Consider the following 19,369-nt stretch of genomic DNA (forward strand, 5'->3'; position numbering starts at 1 on the left):
CCTGTTTGGATAAGCCTCTGGCTTGTGCTGGATTAATGTCCCAAGCCGGGAACTGGCGGATGCTTGGGAACATCATAATGAGGAACGGCAAACAGAGCAATGAGGAGAAATGATCCCACTGCTTTCCCAGGGCCAGAAATCCCGGGATGAAACCTGGCAAGGAAGCCTGGAGGTCTGGCTGCCCCTTGGGTGCTGCCACAAGCTCTGGGATGCAGGAAAATCCCAGGGATTAATGGAGTGATGGAGATTCCTTAGGCTCTTTTCACTTTGGGACTTGATTTTTTTTCCAGAGGAGGGAAAAGGGGATGAATCCCAGCGCTGCTGCAGGGCAGACACCTGGAGCTGCAGCAGCTCCACAGCTTTCCCAGCCAAGGATTGCCATGGAATAAAGCAATTCCCAGCTGGTGCTCCCTCAGGCTTTCCTGGGAATGGCTCGGCAGCGGCTCAATCCAGCAGGGAGGGATTGAGGAATCAACACCCCCAGAGATGGGAAATGCTGGAGAAGGGCTGGAGCCATGTGGAAAACGGGATGTGCCACACAGGGATGTTGCTCCTTATCCCCAAATCTGGTGTGTCCATGCATGGGAATATCCCAGGGAATCTCTAGGAATTCCAGAGCTTCGTCATAGAGCCATGGAGCCATGGAATGGTTTGGGTTGGAAGGGAACTTAAAGAGCGTCTCATTCCACGGGCAGGGACACCTTCCACTATCCCAGGCTGCTCCAAGCTGGCCTGGGACACTTCCAGGGATCCAGGGGCAGCCCCAGCTTCTCTGGGAATTCCATCCCAGCCCCTCCCCACCCTCCCAGGGAGGAATTCCTTCCCAATATCCCATCCATCCCTGTCCCTCCATCCCTTATCCCAAATCCCTCTCCAGCTCTCCTGGAGCCCCTTTACGCTCTGAGCTCTCCCTGGATCCTTCCCTTCTCCAGGCAAACATTCCCACCTCTCCCAGCCTGGCTCCAGAGCAGCTCCATCTCCCAGAGCATCTCCAGGGCTTTCTCTGGATTTGCTCCAGCAATTCCACATCCTCCTTATCCCAGGGAGGAGCCAGAAGGACCCTCAAATCCCAGGGTTGTGCCCATCCATCAGCCCTGGAGGTGCCTCCTGCTCCTCCTGCCAGCTCCATTACTCGCATTCCGCTCCCGCGGATCCTGCAATCAGCGGCTGCCTGTGGATCCTGGAAAAATTAATCCTAATTGCTGCCAGCGAGGCACGGCGCACTTGTAACTGCGGGCCGTTAATTAGGGCGCTGTAATTGGATACAGCGCTCCCTGTAAATCCAATTACCTGGGATTGGAGCCGTGCCACGGCACCGGGAGTGGGATGCGGCCACGCCAGGGTCCTTCCTATTCCTGAAACTCTATCCCGGCTCTTTTCTGATGGGGAGAGCTGGGAAGGTCTCCAGGTCCTTATCACAAATTCCCACAAAATCCTTCTCCCAATCCCCTTTTTCCTGCCATGATGGGAAGGGTCTCCAGCATCTTATCAGAGCCCCAAATCCTTCTCCCCATCCCTTTTTCCCTGCCATGATGCGAAGAGCTGGGAAGGTCTCCAGGTCCTTATCGCAGCCCCAAATTCCTCCCAAAATCCTTCTCCTGATCCCCTTTTTCCTGCCGAGCTGGGAATGGTCTCCAGCTCCTTATGACAGTCCCAAATTCCCCCAAAATCCTTCTCCTCACCCCCTTTTTCCTGCTGAGCTGGGAAGATCCCCAGGTCCTTATCCCAAATTCCCCCCCCAAATCATTCTCCCCATCCCTTTTCTCCTGCCAGGATGAGGAAAGCCAGGAAGGTCTCCAGCTCCTTATCACAGTCCCAAATTCCCCCAAAATCCTTCTCCCAATCCCTTCTCCCATCCCCGGGAGGCTGCCAGGGTTGTCCAGATCCATAAAGATTAAATTACATATATTAAAAAAACAAAAAAAAAGGAAAATATTTAACTACACGGAACAATCATCCCCTTTTAATATCCACAGATAAAACCTGGAATTGTTTCCCCAGGAGAACGAGGTAATTCCAGCTCTGGTTTTATGGAGTTTTGGGCTATAAAGTCGCTGTTCCGGAGTCTTCTGGAAGTTGGAGCAAAGGCTGGGCTGGGAGGCGGTAATTTGGGATTATTTTAGTTAAAGGCAGGTGGAAATATGGAACAATTACCTGTTAATTGCAGGTTTGTTTTCCCGGGAAAACTCCAGGGAGCAATCCTTCCAATCCGGAATCCGCCCGTATCCCATGTCCGTGTCCTTGTCCTTGCGCTTCCCCGCGTGTCCCTGGGGGATAAAACACCATCAAACAGCAGGAAAACGCCGCGCCAGCGCCTTTCCTGGGAATCATGGAGAGCCGGGAGCATGGGATGGGCTTGGGAAGAGCTCAAACCCATCCTGTTGGGATGCAGGGATGGGAAAGAGGAAAAACCGGGGGGAAAAAGGGAAGGGAAAGGGAAACTCCAGCCCTGTTCTACTGCAGGCGCTGAATTATCCCCCTGCCACAAACCCCCCGGGAAGCACTTTGGGAATCCAAATCCACATCCAGGGGTGCCCATCCCGTGCCCCACAGCCCCGCCGAGCCCGCGGCAGTGCCGGGTGCCCGGGCAGGCTCCGGCCGCGCCGTGCCCAGCCTGCTGCTGCCCTCTGCCGCGGGGAAGCCGCTGCCAGGGAATTCCTCCTCCCGGGAAAAGCCTCTCCCCTGGGAAATGCTCCTGCCGGGACGGAGCTGCTCAGGGCGGGCAGCTCTGCCGGCACCCTTCGGCCTCGGCCTGCCCGGCACGGCACGGCACGGCACGGCACGGCTGCTGTGGGAGCGCTGGGCGGGCTCTGCATCCCGGGATGGGGAGGCTCTGGATCCCAGGGTGGGGAGGCTCTGGATCCCAGGATGAGGAGGCTCTGCACCCCAGGATGAGGAGGCTCTGCACCCCAGGATGAGGAGACTGCATCCCAGCATGGGGAGGTTCTGCATCCCAGGATAAGGAGGCTCTGGATCCCAGAATAAGGAGGCTCTGGATCCCAGGATGGGGAGGCTCTGGATCCCAGGATAAGGAGGCTCTGGATCCCAGGGTGGGGAGGCTCTGGATCCCAGGATAAGGAGGCTCTGCACCCCAGGATGAGGAGACTCTGCATCCCAGGGTGGGGAGGCTCTGGATCCCAGGATGGGGAGGCTCTGGATCCCAGGATGGGGAGGCTCTGCATCCCAGGATGGGGAGGCTCTGGATCCCAGGAAAAGGAGGCTCTGCACCCCAGGATAAGGAGGCTCTGCACCCCAGGACAGGGACATTCTGGGACCCAGGGTCAGGATGTTCTTGACCCCTGGACAAGGATGCCCTGCACTCCGGGGTCAGGGATGGTCTAGACCCAAAGACAAGGATGTTTTGGATCCCAGGACAAGGATGCTCTGCACTCCAGGGTCAGGATGTTCTTGACCCCAGAACAAGGATGCTCTGCACTCCAGGATCCGGGATGCTCTGGGATCCCAGGACAAGGATGCTCTGTGCCACAAGGCAGGGATATTTCACACCCCAGGACTGGGGTATTTCACATCCCAGGACAGGGATATTTCACACCCCAGGACTGGGGTATTTCACACCCCAGGACAGGGGTGTTTCACACCCCAGGACAGGGATGCTCTGCAGGAGCCCCAGGAGCTGTGGAGATGGGCAGGAGGGCTGAAGGTCCTGGGGCTCTCCCAGTCCCAGGCTGGAGAACCGGAGTGGGGCTCAGGGACCACAGCGAGGGGTCCAGGGCGAGCTGGGCTGGGGGGACCAGGAGAAAAGAGCTCAAACCCCATCAGCTGAGCCCCCTTGGGATGGGGATGAGGATTTCCCATCATTCCAAGATTGGAAAAGGACACTGGGCCCCACTGATCCCCACGCCAGGGACAGGGGTCGGGGTCACGTCCCTGCTGTGGGGCACCAGAGCTCAGCACCCCCCCAAATTCCCTCTGCTCCCAATCCCTCTCCAGCCCCTGCTGTGCCCATCCCCTTGCACGCCTTCCCAGGCCTTATTAACATAATTAATTAAGCCAGGGGCCTGTGGATGATCTAATTACAAACGAGCCTAGATTTGATTTCCCTTTTAACTAATTAGTGTTATTTACACGCGGCAGCTGCCCGGGCAATGCCCGCTCGGCGAAGGGCACATCCCGAGGGAAGGGGGTGGCAGGAGGTGGCACCTTGGTGACACCAGGACAAGGCAGGGCCACAAGGGGGGCGTGGGAAAGGGGGGGGCACAGCTGCTTTGGGGTCCAAGCTGGCGACTCGTCCTGCAGGGGGGACACGGAGGGAGCATCACCAAGCGCCACCACCCCGCAGGGTCCCCAAAGGGAGCTGGGGGTGCCGTGGGGACCCCCCAAGGGACGTGTGGGGGACCCCAAAGGGTGGCGGCTGCCAGACCTCACTAGAGGGCAGCAAAATGCTGCCGGTTCCCAGGGCTGGTGGCATGGGACCACCTGCGGCCCCGTGCTGGTGGCCACGTCCCCCTTGGGGACCCTCAGGACTTGGTGGCAGCTCAAGGGGAGGAGGAGCACCTTGGCTGGGTTGGGTGACACCGAAGGTGATGTTGTCCCAGGGCTGGGGACCCTGGGGACTGATCCAGAGCTTCCCTCGGGATGAGAATTCCTCTCCCAAGGACAGGGAGCCCTGGATCCATCCAAATCCGAAAGAAATCCGAAAGAAATCGCAAGAAATCAGAAAGAAATGAAAAAGAATTTGGAAGAAAAAAGCAGAAAGAAATCAGAAAGAAATCGAAAGAAATCAGAAAGAACTCAAAATGGAATTAAAATTAAATGAAAAAAGAAATCAGGAAAAAAAAATCGAAAGAAATCAGGAAGAAATGAAAAAGGATTTGGAAAAAAAGCAGAAAGAAATCAGAAAGAAATTGAAAGAAATCAGGAAGAACTCAAAATGGAATTAAAATTAAATAAAAAAAGAAATCAGAAAAAAAAATCAGAAGGAAATCAGTAAGAAATCGAAAGAAATCAGAAAGAAATGAAAAAGAATTTGGAAATTCCCCCAAAAGTCCCTTAATCTGCCTGAGTGGTGGCACTGCGGGATCTTTTTGGGATTAAGGATAATCTGATAACAGCCAGCACCAGGGTGGGGCTGCTGCTCATTCCGGGAATGGGACTGGGAATAAACAGGGGGCACCTGGAATGAAACAACTGGAATAAAATAGGGATCACATGGAATAAACAGGGATCCCCTGGAAGAAAATAAGTGGAATAAAACAGGGATCACATGGAATGAAACAACTGGAATAAAATAGGGATCACCTGGAATAAAACAGGGATCACATGGAATAAACCAGGGATCACTTGGAATGAAACAACTGGAATAAAACAGGGATCACATGGAATAAAATAATTGAAATAAAGCAGGGATCACCTGAAATAAAACTGGAATAAAACAGCGATCACCTGGAATAAAACAGGGATCACAGGGAATAAACCAGGGATCACCTGGGATAAAACAACTGGAATAAAACAGGGATCACCTGGAATAAAACAACTGGAATAAAACAGGGATCACATGGAATGAAACAGGGATCACATGGAATAAACCAGGGATCACTTGGAATAAAACAGGGATCACCTGGAATGAAAGAGGGATCACATGGAATAAACCAGGGATCACCTGGAATAAAATAACTGGAATAAAACAGGGATCACCTGGAATGAAACAGGGATCACCTGGAATAAACCAGGGATCACTTGGAATAAAATAACTGGAATAAAACAGGGATCACCTGGAATAAAACAACTGGAATAAAACAGGGATCACATGGAATAAGCAGGGATCACCGGGAATGAAACAATTGCCACCTGCCAGCTGCTGGCCCTGGGCACGGACACGGGGGTGGCACCGGGGCCACTCCGCTGGCAGCAGCGTCACCGTGGGTGACAAAGGGAGCGGGATTCGTCAGCCAGCAGTGAAACCCCACGTGGGGATTCCCAAAATCTCCTGCAGGAGCGGCAGGAAAAGCCCTGGTGTGCCAGCCAGGGGGTGGCACAGGACAGGCAGAGCCCTGTCCCCAACCCTGTGGCCACCACCGGCCCGCGCCCGGTGCCACCTGCCCCGCCTTTCCACAGGGATGGATCCGTGCCCATGGGTTGGCAGCCAAATCCCATCAAACCAAGGGGCTTTTGTGCCCTGCAAAGTTCCTGGTGACTCCTGAGATCCAGCACCTGCTGGATTTTCCCTCGGAATAATCCCGCTGGTTTTCCCCTGATCTCCCAGTGACTCGTCTGCCTCCCTGCACCCCCTGCCCTGATTTCCAGAACCTTCCTCAGCCTCTCTCCCTGCACGGTTCCTGTTTTCCAGCAGAACATTCCCGAGTTTTCCTGCTTCTCCAGATTTGGGAATGCTCCTTCTCTCTCCTTATTTATCTGCAAAAAAACCTCCCAGAAATCCCCCTTTTCCAGCAGATTATTCCAGAGTGTTCCTGCTTCTCCAGACCTAGGAATGCTCCCTGCCTCTCATTATCACACCCCCCAAAAAAATCCCCATTTTCCAGCAGAACATTCCAGCTATTTTCCTGCTTGCCCAGACCTGGGAATCCTCCCTTCCTCCCATTACTACATCCCCAAAAATCCCCCCTTTTCCAGCAGAATATTCAGGAGTTTTCCTGCTTCCCCAGACATAGAAATATTCCCTCCCTCCCATTATTACCCTCCAGAAACCTCCCAAAAATCCCCATTTTCCAGCAGAACATTCCAGCCATTTTCCTGCTTCCCCAGACCTGGGAATCCTCCCTTTCTCCCATTATTGCCTCCCCAAAATCCCCATTTTCCAGCAGAATATTCCAGAGTTTTCCTGCTTCTCTAGAGCTGGGAACACCTCCAGCCTCCCATTATTACTTCCCAAAAAATCCCCATTTGCCAGCAGAACATTCCTGAATTTTCCTGCTTCCCCAGACCTGGGAACGCTCCCTGACTCCCAGAAACCTGTCCATGGCACAGCACCCTCGGGATAAACTGGGATATCCATCCTGTGGCCAGGTCTGGGAATTCCTGGGAGCTGCGCCACTGGGTGTGGGGGGCAGCCCCTCTGCCCCACTGTTTTTGTGGGATCAGGGCAGAATTCCCAGCAGGGAATCATGGAATGGTTTGGGTTGGGACATTAAATCCCATTCAATTCCATCCTGGACACCTCCCACTATCCCCAGGCTGCTCCAACCTGGCCTTGGACACTTCCAGGGATGGGAGAGCCTTAAAAAGTCCTGGAAATCCTTTTCCTGTTAGTTTTGCATTCCTGCTTGGAATGAGAGCCGAGTACCCCAGTGTGGATCTTATCCCTGCAAGGAGCAAAGTGCCCAAAATGCTTCCAAATGAGCAAAATCCCTCCCAGGGAAACTCATCCAGCACCTCCCAGCTCCACATCTCCAGGTGATTTGGGATCCTCCTGCCTCAGGCACCTCCTGCTCCAGCAAAAACTACCAGGAATTGAGTTCTTTCCAAGGCAGGAGTGGGATGAGGAGCAGGAATGCAGCTCCAAGCCCGATTTCCCTGGAGCTGAACCCCTCACAAAGCTTGAACACGAAGCAAAACGTGGCCAAATTCCTGGGAGAAGCTCCCGGAGCCAAGAAATCCAAGAATCCAAGGAGAAACAGATGTTCCCAGGCAGAACAGGGTATCAGCTTGAAACAGTCCATGGGAAAACAAGGGGGAAATATCCTCAATTTTCCCTGTTCCAGGGAAATCTTTCTCAGGGATGGGGCTGGAATGTTAAATCGGGGTCTGGCTGGGGAAGGGCCACTTCTCCTGGAATTTTTGGTGGGAACAGTTGGAGCTTAAACACCTGATGGATCAATCCTTCCACACGAAAGACACAAAACCCAATCCGAGGGTTAAAAGTTAAGGACCACGGGGATTTATTTCTCCAAAAGACCAGAGCTGAGCTGGCTGCAATGAATCCCTCTGCATCCCAGGCCCTGTCTCTTCCCCATATCCTGCTTCCAATGGTGCATTCCCAACCTCATCCCTTCCCTGGCAAAACCAGGTCACCATCTGCTCTGCCCCTGGCTCAGCGACAGCTCCTGCCTCTGCAGGAGATCCAAGAGCTTTTCCCAGATTCCCACTCCAAACCCTGCTGACCAACAAGGACACGAGGGCAAGGAGGATGGCAGGCTGTGGAATAACCAGGAATATTCACATCCCTCGGGAGATTCCCAATTTCTCACTCCTGGAGGAGTCACTTCCCAGCTTTTATTTTCCATCTTCAAGCCCGCAGCCAAAGGAACACGGAGCAGGCACAGAGCAGACCCCCCCCCCCCCAGCCCTTCCAAGCTCTGCAATTCCAGCCTCTGGAGCAGAATCCAGGAGGTTTTAACAGCAGGAAAAGGCTGGAAAAACGAGAGCCAGGGAAAAGCTGCCTCCCCTCTCAGGGAGCCTCCCGGGCCTAGCTCCGGCCCTGCCGTGCCCAGGCAGCTCCAAGGCTGGCTCCTTTCCATCTCCTGCTGCTTCCTGACAGCCATTCCCAGGAAAAAAGCTGTTCCTGGATGCTTTGCCAGCTGTACCAGGCAGGTCTGGCCCTCCCTGAGTGGCTCCTTCCCTGTTCCCATCGGTGGCACTGCCCTGACAGCCGAGAGCGCCACGGTCCCGTTCCCAGCAGGGACTTGGATCCCTATCCCAGTGGATCCCATCCACATCCTCCCATTCCCTCCTGCATACCTGGAGCTGGCTCTGGGATAAGGTTTTAGAGTGCTGAGTTTGAGCCCAAAGCTCCTCCCGGGAGTGGGGAAAAAGGTAACAAACAAAAATCCCAAATAGCAGCGCCGCACAGGGGTTGTTGTGGGGTGGAGGGAGCACAGGGAGCCTCTTCCTGCCTGGATGGAGAGGGACTGGGATTAGCACTGCTCTGCTCCAGCGTGTCCTTCAGCTGGAGCTCATTATTCCAGCTGGAACCCCTTTATTCCAGCTGGAACCCTTGCTGGAACCCCTTATTCCAGCTGGAACCCTTCACTCCAGCTGGAACCCCTTTATTCCAGCTGGAACCCTTGCTGGAACCCCTTATTCCAGCTGGAACCCTTCACTCCAGCTGGAACCCCTTTATTCCAGCTGGAACCCATTATTCCAGCCAGAATCCTTGCTGGAGCCCCTTATTCCAGCTGGAACCCCTTTATTCCAGCTAGAACCCCTTTATTCCAGCTGGAATTCTTGCTGGAACCCACAATTCCAGCTGGAACCCCTTTATTTCAGCTGGAACCCTTCACTCCAGCTGGAGCCCATTAATTCCATCTGGAACCCCTTTATTCCAGCTGGAACCCCTTTATTCCAGCTGGAATTCTTTTATTTCCTGCCAGAACCATTTTATTCCACCTGTAACCCCACTATTCCAGCTGGAACCCCTCTATTCCAGCTAGAACCCCTCTATTCCACCTGTAACCCCTTGATTCCACCTGTAACTCCATTATTCCAGCTGGAACCCCTTTATCCCAGCTGGAATCCTTTTGCTGGAGCCCCTTATTCCAGCTGGAACCCCTTAATTCCAGCTAGAACCCCTCTATTCCACCTGTAACCCCATTATTCCAGCTGGAACCCCTCTATTCCACCTGTAACCCCATTATTCCAGCTGGAACCCTTCTATTCCAGCTAGAACCCCTTTATTCCAGCTGGAATTTCCTTTTTTCCACCTGTAACCCCTCTATTCCAGCTGGAATCCTTTATTCCAGCCGGAGCCCCTCTACCCCAGGTGCCCCGAAGGCAGCAGCTGTCCCCACTCCCCTCACGGGTGACACTTCGCATCCATCCCCAGATCCCGGCACATCCTGCCGGTTGCCATGGCAACGCTTCGGGAAGAAGGGAGGTTCATTATCAGTTTCTCCATGGAATCAAAAAAAAAAAAAAAAAAAAAAAAAAAAAACCAAAAAAAAAAACCAAAAAAAAAAAACCAAAAAAACAACCTTGGATGAAATTTTGTTTTCTCCCCGCTGTCACGGATTTGTTCCTGATCCTTCTGTGTTTGTGGATTACCCAGGGCGACTTCCAAAATTACAGGAACCCCTTGGATCAACTCATCCCAGCTTAGGGAATAAGCACAGAGAGCAGCATCCTGGAGAAAAGCTCCTCTGCACAATTCCCAAGCCTCAGGGAACGTGGGAAGTGTTGTTAATTAAACAGCAATCAGCTGTTTCCAAGGGAAAAAGGGATACCCTGGGATCCATCCTGGGAGGAGCAGGATTCCAGGGAGGCTGCAGAGCTCCAGGACATCCAGGATGAATCCCAGAAATGCAGAGCAGCAGGTTTGTGAGTCAGGCGGAGGAATGTGAGAAAACCGGGAATGAAACGCCAAACAAATCACAGATTCCCTTTTTTTTCCCCCCCCCCAGCTCTTTGTGGCACTGCCAAGGCTCCTTCCCACGCGGGCCAATCCCCCTCTTTCCCCTCACATCCAGGGCTTTTCAGGATCTGCTCCCAGCCCGCTCTGTTCCCTGCAGGATGTGACTCCAGGAACGCTCCACAGCTTTTTAAAAGTCACTCAGGAAGTGGGAGCCAGGAAAATGGGAGAGCTGGAGCATCACTGAGAGCTGATCCCTCTCTCCCAGGGCAGGAGATTCCTAGGAACACCTGGAAATCTCATCCTACTACAGCCCTTCCTGGAAAAGCTGGGAAAGCATCAACAAATCCTCAAGTTTCATCCCGGCTGAGTTTGCAGAGCACATGGAAAAGGGGCCGGGATGGGGTTTGGGAAGGGTCAGTGTTCCCAGCTCCGGGCAAGTGCGGGGTGTGTGTGGTGGGGTTGGAGAGGGATCCCAGGAATTCCAGGTGGGACTGGCACTGTGCCGGCGGCAAGGGGACAGGGAGCAGAGAGAGGAAGCAGGGAGGGGACGGGGAATGGAGAGGGGAAGCAGGGAGGGGACCTGGAGCAGGGAAGGGACAAGGAATAGGGCTGGGAAGCAGGGAGGGGACAGGGAATGGAGAGGGGAAGCAGGGAGGGGACCTGGAGCAGGGAAGGGACAAGGAATAGGGCTGGGAAGCAGGGAGGGAACAGGGAATGGAGAGGGGAAGCAGGGAGGGGACAGGGAATGGAGAGGGGAAACAGGGAGGGGACCTGGAGCAGGGAAGGGACAAGGAATAGGGCTGGGAAGCAGGGAGGGGACAAGGAATAGGGCTGGGAAGCAGGGAGGAGACAGGGAATGGAGAGGGGAAGCAGGGAGGGGACCTGGAGCAGGGAAGGGACAAGGAATAGGGCTGGGAAGCAGGGAGGGGACAGGGAATGGAGAGGGGAAGCAGGGAGGGGATGGGGAATGGAGAGGGGAAACAGGGAGGGGACCTGGAGCAGGGAAGGGACAAGGAATAGGGCTGGGAAGCAGGGAGGGGACAAGGAATAGGGCTGGGAAGCAGGGAGGAGACAGGGAATGGAGAGGGGAAGCAGGGAAGGGACGGGGAATGGAGAGGGGAAACAGGGAGGGGACAGGGAATGGAGAGGGGAAGCAGGGAAGGGACGGGGAACAGAGCCTGGAAGCAGGGAGGGAACAGGGACCTGGAAAACAGTGAGGGAACAGCGGGGAAGCAGGGAGGGGACGGGAAATGGAAAGTGGGACAGGGAGCAGAGTTTGGAAGCAGAGAGGGGACAGGGAACAGTTTGGAAGCAGGGAAGGGACACATCCCTCGCTCCCATCCCTGCTCCGAGCCCTGGCAAGTGCGGCTCCCTCTGGCAGGGAGCAGGACAGCGGGACAGACGGACAGACGGACACGAGGCAGCCCCGGCTGCTCGCAGCTCGTCACCCTCTGCCATTCCCTGGGAATAACACATTCCCTGGTGTTTTACGACCCTTTTCTCCCTGGGTTCCAGGCGAGCAGGGAACATTCCCTCAGCCTTTATGGATGGCCACTGCCGCCCCTGTGCTGCCTCAGCTCCACAGCAAACACCAAGGAGACTGGGATAATGAGGATTTCATGGAGCGTGGAGCCACGCCGGGAACACGGGGATGGGACTGAGCAGGCAGAGCTCTGTGTCCCGCCAGGAAATCACTTCAGGAGGCTCCAAATCCATTTTTCCCCCCTTCTCCTGGGAGGTTCTGAGGAGGCACGGATTTAATGCTGCTCCCTCCGTGCCCCTGGATCGATCCTATTGGATTTTGGGAGCTCCCATCAATTAGGGAGAGGTTCCCGCTTCATTAAAGCCTCGAGGAGCCCTCCCAGCCTGACTCCAAGAGCAATTCCTGGCTGTGTTACTGCATTTCCAATAGATTGATCCCTGTGAGGTCACATTTATTCCCAGCACCAAAAATTGCCAGTGGATGAGCGACAGCGAGGGCACTGCAGGGATCTCTGGAATAACCCCAGGAAAAGGGGATGGAGCAGCACGGAGCCGTTGTTTTTCCATAGGGATAAGAGGGATGAGGCTCCTCTCCAGGGAGCTGCCTGAAGAGGTGGCAAGAGAAAAAGATGGAGCAGCTCCCATCAAAGCCCATCCTGCTCCAAAGATCCCATTCCCAGTTTTGGTAGGGTTCTGGTAGGGCTCAGGCAGTGGAAACTCAGGAGATTCATGATCCAAGGCCTCCACCTGCCTGGAATGATGATTTTGCAGGGAGTAAAACTGAAGAAAGGAAGGGATTCCAGGGAAGGGAAGGATGTGAGGAAGAGCAGGATGGTGCCAGTGCAGAGAGAAGGGTCCTGAGGCAGGTCAGGAAGCCCAGACTTTGGGAAGGGTTAAAGGCAATAACTCAGCTCCTTTAAAAAACTCTGTGCCCAGCTCCTGGTCCAGCTCCAGAGGACACATTCCCAGAGCTCACAGAGCAGGAAGGAGCAGGAGGCAGCAGGGCAGGGTTTTCCTCCAAAACAAGGAATTGATTTCAACGATCTCAAAGTGGAAACAGCCTCCCGTTATCCCAGAGAGGCCAGGATCCTGGGAATCACCTCTGAGCCTCTCCTGCTTTCTCCATCCCGTGTTTCTGGGCCAAGGAGGAGCTGGCAGCAGCGGGAAAGTGGCCAGGGAATGCTGAGGCCAGGCTGGGTGTGAAGTGTCCTGCGGGATGCCCGTGCTGCAGCCCAGATCCATTTGCACTCCGCAGGATCCATTCACAGGGACAATGGGATCCCCTCGGAGCCAGGGCTGGGATGAGGCTCAGCCCTTGCCCTGCTCAGCAGAAATTCCTGCTCTCCTGGAGCTGTGGATGGGCTTTTCCATGGGGCTGGAGCGGGGCCTTGCCACGATCCATCCCAAGGAGGTGCAGGAGCATCCCCTCCAGGGGATAAGGATTGGGAACACCAATCCCAAACACCCCCAGGAGGAGGTGATGAGGCTGTGACAGCGTCACAACAGGACCCTGCAGCAGAGCCAGGCTGACAGCAGTTCCTCATCCCCAAATCCTGACAAAAGCAGCTTTTTTAACCCTTCTGTTTCAGAGCTGACCCCGTTTTCTCAACCCCGCGACAACTCCCTGCCACACAGGGCTCCAATTCCTCTCCGATCCCTGTGGAGCAGAGCACAGCAGCCTTCCCAAATTCCCATCAGCAGCACCATTTGCCTCAGCAGTGCCAGCAGGAGCACCTGAGATCCCAGGGAAGCTGCTGCCCTTGGCTCTCCCCTGTCCCAGGCCACGCCACCAGCGAGAGATGCCAAAACCTCTCTTAAAAGAGCAGAAAAAAGAAAAATCCATTCCCACTGCAGGCTTTGAGACGCCAGGGATAATCGATACACGGCTCCAGGAGATAAAGAATGAAACCTTTCCTCCTCCTCCTCCTTCTCCTCCAGGCTCTTTGTGCCTGCAGCTCCCAGAGCTGGGCAGCCTCTGACCTTGAGTTCCTGCATTAATGCCGGAGCAGGGGATGGAGCGGGGATGGAGAAGGGGATGGAGAAGGGGATGGAGCAGGAATGGGAGCGGGGATGGGAGCAGGGATGGAGCGGGGATGGAGCAGGAATGGGAGCGGGGATGGGAGCAGGGATGGAGCAGGGATGGAGCAGGAATGGGAGCGGGGAGGGAGCGGGGATGGAGCAGGAATGGGAGCGGGGATGGAGCAGGGGATGGAGCAGGGATGGAGCAGGGGATGGAGCAGGGGATGGAGCGGGGATGGAGCAGGGGATGGAGCAGGGAATGGAGCAGGGGATGGAGCGGGGATGGAGCAGGGATGGAGCGGGGATGGAGCGGGGATGGAGCAGGAATGGAGCAGGGAATGGAGCAGGGAATGGAGCAGGGATATCACACACAGCACTCAGCCCATCCCTTGGGCTTTTCCTTTCTCCTGGCCCTGCACAACGGCAGCTTTGTCCTCTGCTCCAGGTTGTGGCAGGCCTGGCTCTGTCCCCCAAAGATAAGCCTGGAGAAAAATGTCACCGGCTGCTCTGATCCCAACCACCCATCGGCACCAAACAGGTGGAATAATTCCAGTGCACACAGCATCCATCCATAAACAGGAGAGCTGGGAAGAGGATTCCCAGCTGCCAGCCCTGCCTCGGAGCTGATTTGTTTGGGAGGGACAAGCTCAGCCTCACAAGGAAGCAGCGCTGTCATCGCTGCAGCTTCCAAGGGCAGAATTCCCAGTGGCTGGAACACGATTCCCTGGACACCGCAGGGTGACAGGGGACAGCAGGGCAGTGCCAGCAGCACGGCAGAGTTGCCTGGGACTTTGCTCCCAGAGGAATTTCCCACATATCCACGCTCGGAGAAGGCTCTGGCTCAGTTGTCACCCAGCTGCGGGGCAGGGGAAGGTGACAAGTGACAAAGAGCTGCCCAGAAGAGCCTCCCAGCCCTGCTCTCTGCAGCAGCCCCAGCTCTGCGAGCACCAGAATTAATTCAAAGCCACTTTCATTCCAACAGTTCAATTCTGCTGCCCTGCTTTGATTCCTCACCGAGGCCACGGAATTAATGGAAATCTTGGATCCAGCTTTCCAACGGGAGAGGCAGGTGATAAATCAGCTCTGCAGGCACACGGGATTCACCTGGGACAGCGCCATTACCTGGTAACCAGGAAACAGCCACAGCTCAGCCGTCACACCCGGTTCCAGGATAATGGGAATGTGTGGGAATCTCAGCTCCCAAGGAAAACTCAGCTCCCTCATCGCTCCGGGAGCCTCGAACACGTGGGGAGTCGAAGCAGGAGCATCCCAGGAACTTGGCAGCTCTTCCCAGGCCTCCCGGGGTGTTTGAATTCACTGCCATCATTAAGGGACAAAGACGGGAATGTCGGAGCCGGGATGGGTTTGGGGCTGGGGAGGAGCTCGCTGGAAGCGCAGAGCTTTTGTCTGGATTTAAGGGACTCTCCTTAAAAGAATCCCCGCTCTCGAAGCTGTGATTTCTGTCACCTCCCTCCTGACCCTTTCCATTTAACATTCCAGGCTGGCTGTGGAGAAAGGGAAGCACGGCTGACTCGTTAAGGAAGGGACAAAACGACTCCAGCAGGTTGGGATGGATCCCCAGCAGTGAACACAAAGCTTTGAAGGGAGCTCTGAGCAAACCCTGCAGTCCCCATCCCATGTGTGCACACACAACTCCCTGTGCCACACTGGCAGAGCGGTTTCCTTGCCAACATTCCCGGTTTTTCTTAAGAGAATCCCTGTTTTTCCTCGTGCCACTCCACCGACTTTGAACCCCGGGTGTCAGGAATCTGAACCGGCAGTGCATCCCAAATCCCGGCTGTGATACCACGGCCCTGTCCCTCATCCAGCCGGGCAGGAGCAGCAGGAACAGCTGGGAAGGTTGGAATTGGCATTAAGCTGTGGATGAGGCAGCTCTCAAAACTCCTCTGGATTTTCCCCCGGCAATATTTTGTTCCCCTCCATCCTCTCCGCGGAGGGGTTGTCAGGAATTGGTGGAGTCACCGTCCCTGGAGGAGTTTCAGACACGGCTGGATGTGGCTGACAAGGTCCAGCTGATCCATCAAAGGTTGGACTCGTTGTCCTTTGGGGCCTTTTCCAACCTTAATGGGATTCTCTGACCTTGTTTTTGCTGTCCAGGGAGGAGGAAAGGGGAGAAATCCATGGATCATCCCCGCTCCGAGCTGCTGCAGTCCCTGGGCCCAACACACTCCAAAGCCCCAGCCGGCCCCTCTATCCCTTGGGATCCATCAAATCCCTGTTTTTCTCTGCCCTGCTCCTGATGCGATGGCAGGAAAGGCTCTGACTCACTCCCTGCCTCTCTGTCAGTGATCTCCCAGCAGAGCAGCTGCTCACTCCCCTCCCTGCCAGGCGCTGGAAGGATGGGATTGAATTGAAGCGTTCCTCGGGAACACATCGATCCCATCCGAGCCCTTGGAAAGCCAGGATGCTCTCCCAGAACTCCAGCAGCCAGGATCAGATGTCAACACACTGCTGCTATTTCAGTATTTTAACATTTGAACATTTCCCCCCAGGCCCTGACAGGGTCAGGAAAACTTCAGATCCCTGCTCCAGCCATTTCTATTCCACGCTGGAATCTCCTCTTCCCTTTCACTGTCGGGAGTTGGAACACCAATAAATCACCCAGCAGAGGAGAGGAAGCCTCTGCTGCCTGTGGAATTCTCCACAGGGACCCCAAAGCACCGAGCCCAGCCAGCTGGAATAACCGGGCCGTGCCACCCAGCAGGGTAACGATCCCTCTGGAAAACAGGGACAAGGGGAAAACAGCCACCAAGCAGAAGGTCACGAGTCCCACAGCCCAGGGGGGTTTTGCAGCCAGGGATTCCTGCTGGGCTCCACGTTCCCAGCAAATGGTGCAGATGTTGGGAGCTCCCCCCGGCATCCCATCCTCGGGATGGCCTCGGGGTGCGGCCCCTCAGGGCGCTGGCAGCAAGGGAAGCCCCTCAGGGAAGGATTCCAGCCAGCAGCAACTCCCTGGAAAAGAGGCTTTAGGGAACGAAGAGGGAATCGTGGGAGCAGATTCTCTCCTTCCAGAGGGTGTCCCATGTCCTGGGAGCAGATTCCCTCTCTCCACAGAGGACATCCCATATCCTGGGAGCAGATTCCCTCTCTCCACAGAGGCAGCACATTCCAAATTCCCAGATTCCCTCCTTCCAGAGGACATCCCATATCCTGGGACCAGATTCCCCTCTTCCACAGAGGACATCCCATATCCTGGGAGCAGATTCCCTCCTTTCAGAGGGTGTTCCATGTCCTGGGACCAGATTCCCCCCTTCCAGAGGGTGTCCCACATCCTGAGACCAGATTCCCTCCTTCCACAGAGGACATCCCATATCCTGGAAGCAGATTCCCTCTCTCCACAGAGGCAGCACATTCCAAATTCCCAGATTCCCTCCTTCCACAGAAGACATCCCATATCCTGGGAGCAGATTCCCTCTCTCCACAGAGGCAGCACATTCCAAATTCCCAGATTCCCTCCTTCCAGAGGGTTTTCCACATCCTGGGAGCAGATTCCCTCCCTCTGGACAGAGAAGTGATTCCTTACCTGGTGATTTCCCTGCTCCAGCTCTTCTAATCCATCTGCAGGCTCGGATTGGGGATTTTCCTTGGAGCTGGCTCCAGTTTTCCTTCTCCATGTGCAGAGTTCAGCCCTGTAGGAGAGGGCAGAGACACCTCAAATCCCAGCTCCCCTCCAGAATAAGGAATAAAGAAAGAATAAAGAAAGAAAAAAATAAAGGGGGGATAAAAAGGAAAAAGGGAAAAAAGAAGAAAAAATAATAAAGAAAATAATGAAAAAATAATAAAGAGAAAATGAAGAAAAAATAATAAAAAATAAAGAAAATAGAGAAATAATGAAAAAATAAAGAAAATAAAGGATATATAAAGAAAAAACGAAGAATAAAGAAAAATAAAGAAAAAATAAAGAATAGTGAAGAAAAAATAAAGAAAAAATAAAAAATAAAGAAAATAAAGAAATAATAAAGAAAACAAAGAAAATAAAGAAAATTTAAAGAAAAAACGAAGAATAAAGAAAAATAAAGAAAAAATAAAGAAAAAATAAAGAAAAAATAAAGAAAAAAGAAAACATAAAGAAAAAATAAATGAATAAATAAAGGAAAAAAGAAAGATAAAAAGAAAGATAAAAAGAAGGAAAAAAGAAGGAAAAAAGAAGGAAAAAAGAAGGAAAAAAGAAGGAAAAAAGAAAGAAAAAAGAAGGAAAAAAGAAGGAACAAAGAAGGAACAAAGGAGGAAAAAAGGAGAAAAAAGGAGGAAAAAAGGAGGAAAAAATGAGGAAAAAAGGAGGATGTCTCTGGCAGCCTCCACATTCCCCCAGAGCTGCTCCAAGACACAAAATCCTGGCTGGTGACCCCAAAAAGTACCTGGTACCAACCACACCCTGGCACGAGGGATCTGCTCCATGCTCCAAAGGGAACAGCGTGGCAAGGGAAACCAAAAATTCCCAAACTTTGTGAGGCTCCCAGTTTTCCTGCTGATGTCTCCCAGGTCAGCAGCAGCAGGATCCAGAAGGAATTTGTGGCATGGAAAAGAGTTAAAATTTCCCTTCCACTTTGCTGATTTAGGATTTAAGGTCAGCTAAAACAAGGGAAGGGCCTAAGATTCCACTGCATCCCAAAGAATTTGGGTCCTGCAGGAACATTTCGGTCTAAATCACCCCTGGAGAGCTTGAAAGGGGTTGTGGAAATGTTACCTGGTGCATCCTTTGGGATTTCAGGAGGAATCAATCCACTTGCAGGCAGGAATCTCTGACATTTCCACTGGGAGGAGGTTCTGGGATCATTTGTGAGCCCCCAAATGCACCCAATCCAGGACACCAAAACCACAGGGATCAGGAGTCATTTAGCACAGAGCTGGGCTGAAGAGTTCCAGTGAAATTCAGGGATTTCTAATCTTTTCAAACATCCTGGGGCCGTGGTGAGGTTGGAAGGGTCCAGGTTGGAGCCTCTGGAATGAGATGATCCTTAAGGTTCTCTCCCAACCCAATCCAGCCTGGAATTCTCTGAAGTGATTCCTGCAGCTCCACTCTGCCCATCATCCTTAACTGCTCCAAAAGCAGCATTTTAAGTGATAGAAATAACATTTTAATCACAGCTCTATCTCCAATTCCAGCACCAGCAGCTGCCTGGATTTTGGTGGGAAAAAAATCATCCAGAGGAAAAATTGACTCCTATCAACACAGGAAGATCTCAGTTCCACTTAAGGAGCTGCTAATTTTTATCCTAAATTAGCTTTTAATTAGCAGGACATTTCACTTCAGGGTGTGGTAATAAAAAAAAACCAAAAACTTTGAAAAACAAACAAGAGTTTGGTGTTAGAAAACCCCCAAAAAAAGCTAAAAAGGAGGAGCTGGAACTTCCAGCCTCCCCTCCCAAAGGTTTTGTTCTCTCACAGCCAACAGGGACTAAAAATTTGCTCTGGGAGTGGGAAAAATCTGATAAATGTTAGAAATCCAACACCTATTTGCAAGGAGATTTCTCTGATGGCAGCGGAGCAAAGCTGATCATTATCTGTGAAAACCCAGGGGAAAAAAAAGCACCTGAAATGATTTAAAGGAATTATTTAAAGGAATTATTTAAAGGAATTATC

General features: G+C 53.3%; 1 long non-coding RNA gene across 1 annotated transcript; it reads right to left on the reverse strand.

The window, feature by feature from the left end:
- Positions 1 to 1,949: 1,949 nt before the first annotated feature.
- LOC138122022 (uncharacterized) lies at positions 1,950 to 18,769 on the reverse strand. Its single transcript, XR_011156320.1, has 3 exons — positions 18,474 to 18,769; positions 17,310 to 17,415; positions 1,950 to 2,267 (listed from the first exon to the last, which is right to left on the reverse strand). It is a non-coding gene; the product is annotated as an uncharacterized lncRNA (long non-coding RNA).
- Between the last annotated feature and the right edge of the window lie 600 nt (positions 18,770 to 19,369).

The sequence above is a fragment of the Aphelocoma coerulescens genome, chromosome 23 (assembly GCF_041296385.1).
Source record: "Aphelocoma coerulescens isolate FSJ_1873_10779 chromosome 23, UR_Acoe_1.0, whole genome shotgun sequence".
Classification (NCBI taxonomy): Eukaryota; Metazoa; Chordata; class Aves; order Passeriformes; family Corvidae; genus Aphelocoma; species Aphelocoma coerulescens.